Source organism: Lithobates pipiens, unplaced genomic scaffold (assembly GCF_037356315.1).
Source record: "Lithobates pipiens isolate NorthernLeopardFrog02 unplaced genomic scaffold, aLitPip1_a1.2 Scaffold_8, whole genome shotgun sequence".
Classification (NCBI taxonomy): domain Eukaryota; kingdom Metazoa; phylum Chordata; class Amphibia; order Anura; family Ranidae; genus Lithobates; species Lithobates pipiens.
This window is the reverse complement of record NW_027507903.1, coordinates 469,912,344-469,926,840: the sequence shown is the minus strand read 5'-3', so window position 1 is coordinate 469,926,840 and position 14,497 is coordinate 469,912,344. Positions and strand designations below refer to the sequence as shown.

The window sequence follows — 14,497 nt, the reverse complement described above, 5'->3', positions numbered from 1 at the left end:
CGAGCCTGTGCAATTTTGAAGAGAGACATGTTAGGTATCGATTTACTCGGTGTAACTTCATCTTTCACATTATGCAAAAATTGGGCTAACTTTACTCTGTTTTTTTTTTTTTTTAAGCACAAAACAGTTTTTTTTCCAAAAAAAAGCATTCGAAAAATTGCTGCGCAAATAGCGTGCGAGATAAAAAGTTGCAACGACCACCATTGTATTCTCCAGGGTGTTTGCTAAAAAAACATATATAATGTTTTGGGATTCGATGTAATTTTCTAGCAAATAAATGATGATTTTTACATGTAGGAGAGAAATGTCAGAATTGTCCTGGGTGCTCCAGAACGCCTGATGGCGCTCCCTGCACGTTGGGCCTCTGTATGTGGCCGCACTGTGTAAAAGTCTCACACATGTGGTATCACCGTACACGGGAGTAATAGCAGAATGTGTTTTGGGGTGTAATTTGTGGTATGCATATGCTGTGTGAGAAATAAACTGATAATATGACAATTTTGTGAAAAAAAAAAAAAAAAAGTAAAAAAAATCTTGATTTTGCAAAGAATTGTGGGAAAAAATGACAACTTCAAAAAACTCATCATGCCTCTTACTAAATACCTTGGAATGTCTTCTTTCCAAAAAGGGGTAATTTGGGGGGTATTTGTACTTTTCTGGCATGTTAGGGTCTCAAGAATTCAAATAGGCCGTCAGTACTTCAGGTGTGATCAATTTTCAGATATTGGCACCACAGCTTGTGGACTCTATAACTTTCACAAAGACCAAATAATATCCACCAATTTGTACTTATTTTTACCAAAGATATGTAGTGGTATAAATTTTGGCCAAAATTTATGAAGAAAAAATTACTAATCTGCTAAATTTTATAACAGAAATGAAGAAAAATTAATTTTTTTACAGAATTTTCTGTATTTTTTCTTTTATAGCACAAAAAATAAAAAACCCAGCGGTGATTAAATACCACCAAAAGAAAGCTCCATTTGTGTGAAAAAAAGGACAAAAATTTCATATAGGTCCAGTGTTGTATGACTGAGTAATTGTCATTCAAAATGTGAGAGCACCGAAAGCTGAAAATTGGTCTGGTTATTAAGGGTGTTTAAGTGCCCAGTGGTCAAGTGGTTAAAGTGACGCGGTGCCGAATCGCAAAAAGTGCTATGGTCTTTGGTCAGCAAAATGGTCCGGGGCTTATGTGGTTAAGAAAACAAAATATGAAAAGCCTTTTTTTTTTCTTTCAGCAGCTTAACCAGTTCCGGACCAGCCGCTGCAGTTTTACTGTGGCAGGTTGGTCCTGCTACGCAAAATCACGTTAGTACACGTGATGCGCATGGCGCACCCTCCTGCCGGCCGCAACGATCGGATTCGATCAAGAACTGATCAATCCCCAGGCTCAGGTCAATGAAATCTGGCCTGGACCTGGTGATCGCTCCTTGTGAATGAGATCCTTCCCCTGTCATGTAACTGTAAACACGGACAGGGGAAGTGATGTCATCTCTCCTCGTGTCGGTCTTTTCATTCCAGACCGAGAGGAGAGAGACAATTCCAGACGAAAAAGTGAGTTGCACCAACACTACACTGACACCAGGTCACATAGGCATACAATTCACCCCCCCCCCCCCCTCCGTTAACCCTTTCACCACCTGTCACTGTGTCACCCAGTACAGCAATCAGATTTTTTTTTTTATTGCTGTACTGATACTCATTAGTGACAAAAATCAGTGTTAGGGTAATTAGTCTTAGGCCCAGATAGGTCTAGGGTCCCCTCCTAACCCCACCAATAAAGGTTTAACCCCTGGATTACCCCCTGTCACCTGTGATCACAGTATAAGTGTCACGGGTGATGCAGTTTAGCTAGTTTATTTTTTATAGCGTCAAGGCACCCGCCGTATTTTACCTAATAAAGGTTTAACTCCCTGATCACCGGGCGGTTGATCAAAGTTACGTTTTAGCATCAGATATGGTCTGCGTCGCCCCAGGCAACATCAGATTAATGCCAGCATCGCTAACACCCACGCATGCACCATACGCCTAGTAGTATATTGTCTAAATGGATCGATATTGGATCTGATCTATACTAGCATTCCCAGCAGTTTAGGGTTCCCAAAAATGCAGTGTTAGCGGGATCAGCCCAGATAACTGCTAGCCCCTGTGTTTAGCCCCTCCGCCCAGCCCAACCCAGCCCACCCAAGTGCAGTATCAATTGATCACTGTCACATACAAAACACAAAACTGCAGCATTCGCAGAGTCAGGCCTGATCCCTGCGAACGCTAACAGTTTTTTTGGTAGCGTTTGAATCAGTCGCTAACAGTCAGCAGCTTTTTTTACCTGTTAGTCTCATTAGTGTACCAGTAAATTTAGAGACCAAAATGTCAAATCAAAGGTACACTAGTGAAGAGGCCTACACGTTTCTGAGCATGACAGATAGTGAAGAGAAAGTCACTCAGGCCCAGAATATGAACCTGTAGACAGCAACGGCACCCTGACAGATAGCTCTGATGACGGAGTTGGGGTCCCTGCCAAGGTCAGGCGTACCAAACCCCCGATCTTCTGCTGTCATTGAGGTGCAAGGTCCCTTGTATGGAGCAGAGAGCCAGTACTAGCCCCACTATTCTTTCTGGTGAACTGGCAAGCACCAGCGGCCTAGTACATCCTGGTCATAAATCCAGCACTGCTGTAACACGTGGTGACGCGGAGAGTCCCATAAGTGCAGTTCAAGCTGGCGAGGTGGCAAGTAGTGTCCGCTGCCACCAAGAAGAAGACAAACATAGGCCCGTCTAGTCCATAGCGCCCTTCCTGCTGCATTCGCCAATCCTTATTGGGAACCCACCACTTCTGCAGCACCCGTACTTCCCCCATTCACTGGCCAACCCGGAATTCAGGTGAAAACAGTTGATTTTACGTCACTTGATTTTTATTCGCTGTTTTTCACTGATCTCTATATATCTATTGTGGACCAAAGCAATTTGTATGCTGGTCAATTCATCACCGCTAATCCCCAGCTGACCCTTGCCAGAGATTGGAAACCAATTACGTTTTTTCCAAATTTAAGACATTTCTGGTAGTGATGGCCGAACGGTTCGCCCGGCGGTCGTTTCGCGGCGAATTTCCGACTTTCGCCGTCCGCGGGTTCGAACGCCTTTTTCCGTCGTTCGCCCCGGCGGACTTACGTGTTTAATGTATACAAGAACTTTAACCTTTCGTGACACGTTTATCATGTGTTACAGGACAACCAATTGAGACATGACAGCTCATGGACACTTGGACATTCCCCCTAACCTATAAATACACCCGATCCGGTGGCCATTTTACATTCTTTCTTCTGTCACTGTAGGGAAAGGATCCTGTGTGGAGTAGGGACAGAGAAAACGCTAGCTATTTGGTACACAAAAGTTCTTTTCAGGACTGGTATAGGTGTTAGGTCAGCAGCCTGAGTTTCTTTTGTCAGTTTAGATAAAGGGACAGAGCGCTGTATGCTGCTATTTTAGGGACAGCTCAGCCAGATTAGTCTTTCTTCATCATCATCATCATCATCATCATTAGCTGTTACTATCAGGTCCACAAAAGAGCTGTTCCAGCTAATCGTTCCAGCCTACTCTTTTTTGCCAATTTGTATAGGGACAGGCAGGAAGCAGTGTGTCAGGCAGTGAGGATAATTTTAAAGACTTGCTGTTACTATTAGTTCCACAAAGGTTCTTTTCAGGACTGGTATCAGTGGTACGGTAATAGGCTTGTACACGTATAATATTCTTTCTTCCAAATATAGAAAGAATATTATACTTGACTGCTGCCCTTCTGCTGCAGTCTGCTAATCATTCACAACTCACTTGTTCCACAAAGCTCTTTATCAGGACTGGTAACTTGGTCTGTCTAGGGTGCTACGGTACATAGGCTTGGGTGCGGTACAGTCTGCTGTTCTGTAAGGACCGCTATCGGTCCACAATACATAGGGTTGCCGTGCACTACTGCTGACCGCTGCCCTATACTGCAGCAGTCCTTCATTGGTATAGGGACTGACGTACAGTCTGCTAATCACTAACACACAACCTGCTTGGTCCACAAAAGTTCTTATAAGGACTGGTAACTTGGTATAGGGTGCTACGGTACATAGGCCTGAGTGCGTTACAGTCTGCTGTTCTGTAAGGACCGCTATCGGTCCACAATACATAGGGTTGCCGTGCACTACTGCTGACCGCTGCCCTATACTGCAGCAGTCCTTCAGCGGTATAGGGACTGACGCACAGTCTGCTAAACACTAACACACAACCTGCTTGGTCCACAAAAGTTTTTATAAGGACTGGTAACTTGGTATAGGGTGCTACGGTACATAGGCCTGAGTGCAGTACAGTCTGCTGTTCTGTAAGGACCGCTATCGGTCCACAATACATAGGGTTGCCGTGCACTACTGCTGACCGCTGCCCTATACTGCAGCAGTCCTTCATTGGTATAGGGACTGACGTACAGTCTGCTAATCACTAACACACAACCTGCTTGGTCCACAAAAGTTCTTATAAGGACTGGTAACTTGGTATAGGGTGCTACGGTACATAGGCCTGAGTGCGTTACAGTCTGCTGTTCTGTAAGGACCGCTATCGGTCCACAATACATAGGGTTGCCGTGCACTACTGCTGACCGCTGCCCTATACTGCAGCAGTCCTTCATTGGTATAGGGACTGACGTACAGTCTGCTAATCACTAACACACAACCTGCTTGTTCCACAAAAGTTCTTATAAGGACTGGTAACTTGGTATAGGGTGCTACGGTACATAGGCCTGAGTGCGTTACAGTCTGCTGTTCTGTAAGGACCGCTATCGGTCCACAATACATAGGGTTGCCGTGCACTACTGCTGACCGCTGCCCTATACTGCAGCAGTCCTTCATTGGTATAGGGACTGACGTACAGTCTGCTAATCACTAACACACAACCTGCTTGGTCCACAAAAGTTCTTATAAGGACTGGTAACTTGGTATAGGGTGCTACGGTACATAGGCCTGAGTGCGTTACAGTCTGCTGTTCTGTAAGGACCGCTATCGGTCCACAATACATAGGGTTGCCGTGCACTACTGCTGACCGCTGCCCTATACTGCAGCAGTCCTTCAGCGGTATAGGGACTGACGCACAGTCTGCTAAACACTAACACACAACCTGCTTGGTCCACAAAAGTTTTTATAAGGACTGGTAACTTGGTATAGGGTGCTACGGTACATAGGCCTGAGTGCGTTACAGTCTGCTGTTCTGTAAGGACCGCTATCGGTCCACAATACATAGGGTTGCCGTGCACTACTGCTGACCGCTGCCCTATACTGCAGCAGTCCTTCATTGGTATAGGGACTGACGTACAGTCTGCTAATCACTAACACACAACCTGCTTGGTCCACAAAAGTTCTTATAAGGACTGGTAACTTGGTATAGGGTGCTACGGTACATAGGCCTGAGTGCGTTACAGTCTGCTGTTCTGTAAGGACCGCTATCGGTCCACAATACATAGGGTTGCCGTGCACTACTGCTGACCGCTGCCCTATACTGCAGCAGTCCTTCAGCGGTATAGGGACTGACGCACAGTCTGCTAAACACTAACACACAACCTGCTTGGTCCACAAAAGTTTTTATAAGGACTGGTAACTTGGTATAGGGTGCTACGGTACATAGGCCTGAGTGCAGTACAGTCTGCTGTTCTGTAAGGACCGCTATCGGTCCACAATACATAGGGTTGCCGTGCACTACTGCTGACCGCTGCCCTATACTGCAGCAGTCCTTCATTGGTATAGGGACTGACGTACAGTCTGCTAATCACTAACACACAACCTGCTTGGTCCACAAAAGTTCTTATAAGGACTGGTAACTTGGTATAGGGTGCTACGGTACATAGGCCTGAGTGCGTTACAGTCTGCTGTTCTGTAAGGACCGCTATCGGTCCACAATACATAGGGTTGCCGTGCACTACTGCTGACCGCTGCCCTATACTGCAGCAGTCCTTCATTGGTATAGGGACTGACGTACAGTCTGCTAATCACTAACACACAACCTGCTTGTTCCACAAAAGTTCTTATAAGGACTGGTAACTTGGTATAGGGTGCTACGGTACATAGGCCTGAGTGCGTTACAGTCTGCTGTTCTGTAAGGACCGCTATCGGTCCACAATACATAGGGTTGCCGTGCACTACTGCTGACCGCTGCCCTATACTGCAGCAGTCCTTCATTGGTATAGGGACTGACGTACAGTCTGCTAATCACTAACACACAACCTGCTTGGTCCACAAAAGTTCTTATAAGGACTGGTAACTTGGTATAGGGTGCTACGGTACATAGGCCTGAGTGCGTTACAGTCTGCTGTTCTGTAAGGACCGCTATCGGTCCACAATACATAGGGTTGCCGTGCACTACTGCTGACCGCTGCCCTATACTGCAGCAGTCCTTCAGCGGTATAGGGACTGACGCACAGTCTGCTAAACACTAACACACAACCTGCTTGGTCCACAAAAGTTTTTATAAGGACTGGTAACTTGGTATAGGGTGCTACGGTACATAGGCCTGAGTGCGTTACAGTCTGCTGTTCTGTAAGGACCGCTATCGGTCCACAATACATAGGGTTGCCGTGCACTACTGCTGACCGCTGCCCTATACTGCAGCAGTCCTTCATTGGTATAGGGACTGACGTACAGTCTGCTAATCACTAACACACAACCTGCTTGGTCCACAAAAGTTCTTATAAGGACTGGTAACTTGGTATAGGGTGCTACGGTACATAGGCCTGAGTGCGTTACAGTCTGCTGTTCTGTAAGGACCGCTATCGGTCCACAATACATAGGGTTGCCGTGCACTACTGCTGACCGCTGCCCTATACTGCAGCAGTCCTTCAGCGGTATAGGGACTGACGCACAGTCTGCTAAACACTAACACACAACCTGCTTGGTCCACAAAAGTTTTTATAAGGACTGGTAACTTGGTATAGGGTGCTACGGTACATAGGCCTGAGTGCAGTACAGTCTGCTGTTCTGTAAGGACCGCTATCGGTCCACAATACATAGGGTTGCCGTGCACTACTGCTGACCGCTGCCCTATACTGCAGCAGTCCTTCATTGGTATAGGGACTGACGTACAGTCTGCTAATCACTAACACACAACCTGCTTGTTCCACAAAAGTTCTTATAAGGACTGGTAACTTGGTATAGGGTGCTACGGTACATAGGCTTGAGTGCGGTACAGTCTGCTGTTCTGTAAGGACCGCTATCGGTCCACAATAGATAGGGTTGACGTGCACCACTGCTGACCGCTGCCCTATACTGCAGCAGTCCTTCAGCGGTATAGGGACTGACGCACAGTCTGCTAAACACTAACACACAACCTGCTTGGTCCACAAAAGTTTTTATAAGGACTGGTAACTTGGTATAGGGTGCTACGGTACATAGGCCTGAGTGCGTTACAGTCTGCTGTTCTGTAAGGACCGCTATCGGTCCACAATACATAGGGTTGCCGTGCACTACTGCTGACCGCTGCCCTATACTGCAGCAGTCCTTCATTGGTATAGGGACTGACGTACAGTCTGCTAATCACTAACACACAACCTGCTTGGTCCACAAAAGTTCTTATAAGGACTGGTAACTTGGTATAGGGTGCTACGGTACATAGGCCTGAGTGCGTTACAGTCTGCTGTTCTGTAAGGACCGCTATCGGTCCACAATACATAGGGTTGCCGTGCACTACTGCTGACCGCTGCCCTATACTGCAGCAGTCCTTCAGCGGTATAGGGACTGACGCACAGTCTGCTAAACACTAACACACAACCTGCTTGGTCCACAAAAGTTCTTATAAGGACTGGTAACTTGGTATAGGGTGCTACGGTACATAGGCTTGAGTGCGGTACAGTCTGCTGTTCTGTAAGGACCGCTATCGGTCCACAATAGATAGGGTTGACGTGCACCACTGCTGACCGCTGCCCTATACTGCAGCAGTCCTTCAGCGGTATAGGGACTGACGTACAGTCTGCTAAACACTAATACACAACCTGCTTGGTCCACAAAAGTTCTTATAAGGACTGGTAACTTGGTATAGGGTGCTACGGTACATAGGCTTGAGTGCGGTACAGTCTGCTGTTCTGTAAGGACCGCTATAGGTCCACAATAGATAGGGTTGACGTGCACCACTGCTGACCGCTCACCTATACTGCAGCAGTCCTTCAGCGGTATAGGGACTAAGAGTTTTGTCACAGGGTCATTTAAAAAATGACATGCAGAGGAAGAGGCAGGCCCTTCCGCAGGGGTGGTAGGGGTAGGGCAGGAGCAACAGGCTTGAGCCAAAGTGGGAAGTTGCAGAAGGTGCGTTCAATTACTTTAAAGGATGCACCAGACTTGGTTGAGTGGCTCGCTCAGCCTTACTCTTCTGCACCCTCCTCATCCTCTCGATCTGCACCCTCTTCTTCACTCTCTGCTATGTGCACCCCCAAAGACACTACCACCAACAACACGACCACCACCACCACCACCACATACCTTCCGCTTGAGTCACTGGAATTATTTTCCGATCCATATCAAGAGGACATTTCTGATGCGCAGCCACTCTTGGTATTGGATCAGGAAGAGGAGGTAGCAACAAGCGCTACTCAGCAGTCTGACGCCAGTACCCAGATCAGCCCAAGGAGGAGGTTGGTCCCCGGTGTTGCTGCCTACTCTACTTATAGCGGTGGGGAAGGTGACGTTGATGATGACGTGTCTAGTGATGTCACGTGGGTGCCCACAAGAGAGGAAGAGGAGGGGAGTTCAGAGGGAGATATGGACCAGCAGATAGGGAGGAGAAGCAGCAATGACTTACATTGCACAGCAGGGACAAAGCAGACTGCAAATGTATCAGGAGCGAGTCATCGACCATGTACGGTCACATCTGGCGCTCCCAGGACACCGGCACATGGCTCCGCAGTGTGGGCTTTTTTTAACGTGTCCGCTGCTGACAATAGCGTTGCCATCTGCAATCTTTGCAGTCAACGCGTTAGTCGCGGTAAGCCCAATACTCACCTAGGGACGACCGCCTTAAGAAGGCACATGAGCAGCCATCACCGAGCCCAGTGGGAGCAACGGAACACACAAAGCCACACTGCAGGCTCTCACCGTCCAGCCTCGTCTTCTACTTCTCCTTCTCCTCTCTCCTCACAATTGTCCTCCACTCCACCTTCCATCACGCCAAGCTCACATTTTTCTGCAAAAAGGCAGGCTTCCGTGGGCCTAATGTTTGAGCGTAAAAAAATGATGACGCCGGATAACCCTCTTGCCCAACGGTTGGCGGCTGGCTTGTCAGAACTCATAGCCCGCCAACTACTGCCATATAAACTGGTGGACTCGGAGGCCTTTCGCAAATTTGTGGCCATTGGAACACCACAATGGAAGGTCCCAGGAAGGAAGTATTTCTCAGAGAAGGGCATCCCAGAGCTATATGGCCATGTTCAGCGGCAAGTGAATGTATCTCTGGCACACAGTGTCGGTGCCAAGATACATCTGACCACAGACACGTGGTCTAGCAAACACGGGCAGGGAAGGTATATCAGTTTTACTGCCCACTGGGTGAACCTTCTGACGGCCGTCAAGCATGTAACCCGTGGCACCCGTGTAGATTTGGTTTTACCGCCACGGATTGCATGCAGGCCTGACTCTTCTTCTCCTCCTCCTACTCCATCCTCCTCCCTCTCCTCCTCAGCTGCCTCCTCCTTTTCCGCTGCTAGCGTCTCTTCCACTGCACCGCCCAAGCTCCCCAGAACCTATTCCACATGCCAGGTGAGACGTTGCCATGCCGTGCTGCGTCTGTTGTGCCTGGAAGCAAAGAGCCACACTGGCCCGGCACTCCTTTCAGCTTTGCGTTCACAGGCAGATGAGTGGCTAACACCGCTCAATTTGACAGTTGGTAAAGTGGTGTGTGACAACGGTGCCAATCTGCTTAGCGCATTGAAACAGGGCAAAATCACGCACGTGCCGTGCATGGCACACGTCTTAAACTTGGTCGTGCAGCGATTCCTTGTCAAATACCCTGGGGTCCAGGACATCTTGCGGCAGGCAAGGAAAATCTCGGCCCATTTCAGAAGATCTTACACGGCCATGGCTCGCCTTGCTGACATTCAGCGGCGACACCATCTGCCGGTCAGACGTCTTATTTGCGATTGCCCGACGCGATGGAACTCAACCTTCTATATGCTTGATAGGCTGCTCCAGCAGAAACGTGCAGTTAACGTCTACCTGTATGAACTCTGCGAAAGAAACGGTTCTGGGGAGCTGGGTTTTTTTTCACCGCGCCAGTGGCTGCTCATGCGCGACACATGCAGACTTCTGCGGCCATTTGAGGAGATCACCAAACTGGTCAGTCGCAGCCATGGCGCCATCAGTGACATGGTACCTTATGCCTTCTTTCTGGAGCGTGCATTGCGTCGTGTCATTGATCAGGCTGTGGAGGAGCAGGAGCGGGAAGATGAGGAAGTCGCAATGCTGGATGAATTCCCAGGGGGGGCTACTCTATCTGAGACAAGTCAACAACAGGAGTCTGATGAGGAGTCAGAGGAGGATGGTGCCGGGGCGGATGAGCAGGAGCAAGAAGAGCATGCTTTAAACCTTTCTGGGATCCCTGTTGTGCGAGGATGGGGAGAGGAGAATGAAGAGGACGACATTATCCTGGATGATGAGCAGGAGCCAGGCCACCACACCGCTTCCACTTTAGTGCAAATGGGGGCCTTCATGCTCCAGTGTTTTAATAGGGACCCCCGTATAAAAAGCATGAGGGTCAAGGACCAGTACTGGGTGGCAACGTACTTAGACCCCCGGTACAAACACAAAATGGCGGAAATGTTACCGCCGTCGCAGAGGGCTGTCAGAATGCAGCACTTCCAGGCCTTGCTTCGAGAAATGCTGCATTCTGCTTTTGCGTGCGCTGGCAGAGGAGCAATTCCCACTCCCAGAGAAGGATTTGCGGGTACCAATCCAACAGCGCCTGCAAGAAGAGGCCGGTTTGAAGATGTGTTGGTGACTTCGGATATGAGGTCATTCTTTCAGCCGACCCATCGACAGGTGTCATCCGGATCCAGCATCAGGGAACGCCTAGACCGTCAGGTGTCCGACTACATTGGGTTAACGGCCGATGTGGACGCTCTGAGGAGTGATGAACCCCTAGACTACTGGGTGGGCAGGCTTGACCTCTGGCCAGAGCTTGCCCAATTTGCAATCGAACTGTTGGCTTGCCCCTCATCCAGTGTCCTGTCCGAAAGGACGTTCAGCGCAGCAGGGGGGATTGTGACCGATAAGCGTACTCGCCTAGCTCACCACAGTGTTAACTACCTCACATTTCTAAAAATGAATGAGGCATGGATCTCGGAGGAATTCAACACATGTGATCAGTAGACCATGTATATGTCTATAAACAATTTTTGGAATCAAGCACACAGACCTTCTTAATTCATTTGGCTCACTTCCCTGACCCAAAAAAGCACACCGTACTATATGCCCCTACCCTCCTCTTTGAAGAGGTTGAGCGGTGTCATATTTCTACTGGGGCTGCTTATTATGAGGGGTTCCCACCATCCCTGTGCTGTGCTGACTTCCTCCTGGGTGTTCTTATTATGAGGGGCTCCCACCATCCCTGTGCTGTGCTGACTTCCTCCTGGGGGTTCTTATTATGAGGGGATCACACCATCCCTGTGCTGTGCTGACTTCCTCCTGGGGCTGCTTACGGTGCTGCTGTCAGCGCTGTATGTCACGGAGCTGCTGTCAGCGCTGTATGTCACGGAGCTGCTGTCAGCGCTGTATGTCACGGAGCTGCTGTCAGCGCTGTATGTCACGGAGCTGCTGTCAGCGCTGTATGTCACGGAGCTGCTGTCAGCGCTGTATGTCACGGAGCTGCTGTCAGCGCTGTATGTCACGGAGCTGCTGTCAGCGCTGTATGTCACGGAGCTGCTGTCAGCGCTGTATGTCACGGAGCTGCTGTCAGCGCTGTATGTCACGGAGCTGCTGTCAGCGCTGTATGTCACGGTGCTGCTGTCAGCGCTGTATGTCACGGAGCTGCTGTCAGCGCTGTATGTCACGGAGCTGCTGTCAGTGCTGTATGTCACGGAGCTGCTGTCAGCGCTGTATGTCACGGAGCTGCTGTCAGCGCTGTATGTCACGGAGCTGCTGTCAGCGCTGTATGTCACGGTGCTGCTGTCAGCGCTGTATGTCACGGAGCTGCTGTCAGCGCTGTATGTCACGGAGCTGCTGTCAGCGCTGTATGTCACGGAGCTGCTGTCAGCGCTGTATGTCACGGAGCTGCTGTCAGCGCTGTATGTCACGGAGCTGCTGTCAGCGCTGTATGTCACGGTGCTGATGTCAGTGCTCTGTATTACGGTGCTGCTGTCAGTGCTCTGTATCTCCTGCACCCTCTTGTTTGCCTACCCTGGTCCCTGACCTTCCCTCTCCTCCATTGCCTTCATTAGCTCCATAGTCCTGAATTGTCAGAACAATTTCCCAAATAAAAAAAAAATGCTTGTAGTTATCGATCCCAAATTCACCTCATACATGTATTATGCTATTGTCCAGGTGGTGGGACTACGTGCTACCCCCTAATAATTACCCCGTGGCCGCAAATTCGACCTAAAGGTTTGCGAAATTCGCCTCCCATTGAAGTCAATGGAGCCCGCGGCGAACGGTCGTTTTCGCGAACGTTTGTGTCCGTTCGCGTTTCGCGTTCGCGAAACGTCCCGTCGGAAGTTCGTCCATCACTAATTTCTGGGCCTATCCCTCTTCATGGGCATAACTAAAACTGACCCAATTCACATATGGCTGTGTTCTCTGCCTCCATGACCAGGCCACGATATGAGCAAATCTTGCGGTTCATGCACTTCAATGACAATGAACTCTGTTATCCTCCGGGTGACCCTGGATTTTATCGGCTCTACAAAATTATACTTATTATTATAATTATATACATATTAAACCACTTGAACCAACATTTTGCAGCCTTGTTTACTCCCTATCAAGTTGTCTGCATTGATGAGTCCCTGATTATGTTTTTTTGGCTGCTTGTCTATCAAACAGTATCTTCCCAGCAAGCGTGCCAGATACGGGGTCAAGATGTATAAGCTCTGTGACAGGGCCATATACATATAGTTTTATGGTTTACGAGGAAGAGCTAGTCACGTAGAGCCGGAGAACTGCCCAGACTACATAGGGAGCGCTGGTAAGATAGTGTGGGACTTGGTGTCACCCTTATTCAGAAAGGGATACCACTTGTATGTGGACAATTATTACACGAACGTGGTGCTTTTTAGTCACCTGTTTGATTATGGAATTGGCGCATGTGGTACCGTGCGATCTAATCACCGGTGCTTCCCCCAACGGCTCATAGAATCCCGACTTAGACGGGGGAAGAGAGCCTGCTTGAGGGGCAATAATTTGTTAGCAGTGAAGTGGAGGGATTCACTGAATGTTTTCATTCTGTCCTCTCTTCACGCAGACACGGCAGTCCAAATTCCTACGGAGACTGGTGTTGTGGAGAAACCCCTCTGTGTCCACGAATACAACCTTAACATGGGATGGGTGGACCTTAACGACCAGTTATTGGAGCCGTACCAAATCGCCCATACAGCCAGATGCTGGTACAAAAAAAAAGTTTATTTCAATTGGCTTTGCTCAACACTTTTGTGCTATACAAAGCTTCAAGACGGACTGGATCCTACCTTAAATTCCAGGAAGAGATCATCAGAGCCCTTCTGTTTCCAGATGGTGCTCTTGCCCAGCTTCCCCATCCAAATGCAGTGAGCCGGCTCCATGAGAGGCATTTTCCTTTTGTCCTCTTTGGTACCTCTACCCAAAGAAACCCCCAAAAAACATGTTTTGTCTGCATCAAACGCAGATTTAGGCGTGACAATCGCTTTTATTGTCCCTCTTTTCCTGACCAACCTGGTCTTTGCATTGGTGAATGTTTCAAACGCTACCACACACTAGTGGAGTTTTAGCATAGGGTACAGCACCACACAGTCCTAGGCACACTAACAGATGGTCTCGGGGTCTCGAAAAGATGTAATGGCCATCACGTTTTGAAAGACTCTAATCTGCAACGTTCAGTTTACAGTTTTTATAAAAGTGAAAAAAGCGGAAAAAAACACACAAAAACAAAAAAATATAAAATAAAAAATCCAAAAATAGTTGTGGTTGTATTTTTCTCCTCTCTCTCTATTGTTCTCTCTCTTATGTTCACTCTCTACTGTCTGCTCTATTGTTCGCTCAATATTGTTCTATATCTATCATTCTCTCTCTGTTTTATTTTTACTATGTTTTATTGTATTTGCTTTGCAGGTATGGTATGTTATACTGTAATGTTTGTTTTATTATTAACCATCATTTGCTTAGCAGGTACGCCATTCAGCTGCAGCATGGATTTATTATCTATCTTGACAACATTATCTTATTATTTATCTTGACAGCAACAGCGTTTGCTCCCACAATACATAAAGCCGTGACTCCAGCGCTGTCGGAGGTGATTTCACCACCACAGT

At 48.2% G+C, this 14,497-nt stretch overlaps 1 protein-coding gene across 2 annotated transcripts in view; it reads right to left on the bottom strand.

Annotated features, from left to right (window-relative positions):
- LOC143960244 (uncharacterized) overlaps nt 1-14,497 on the bottom strand; it is a 57,754-nt gene that overhangs the window by 11,965 nt on the left and 31,292 nt on the right. The window lies entirely within an intron of this gene.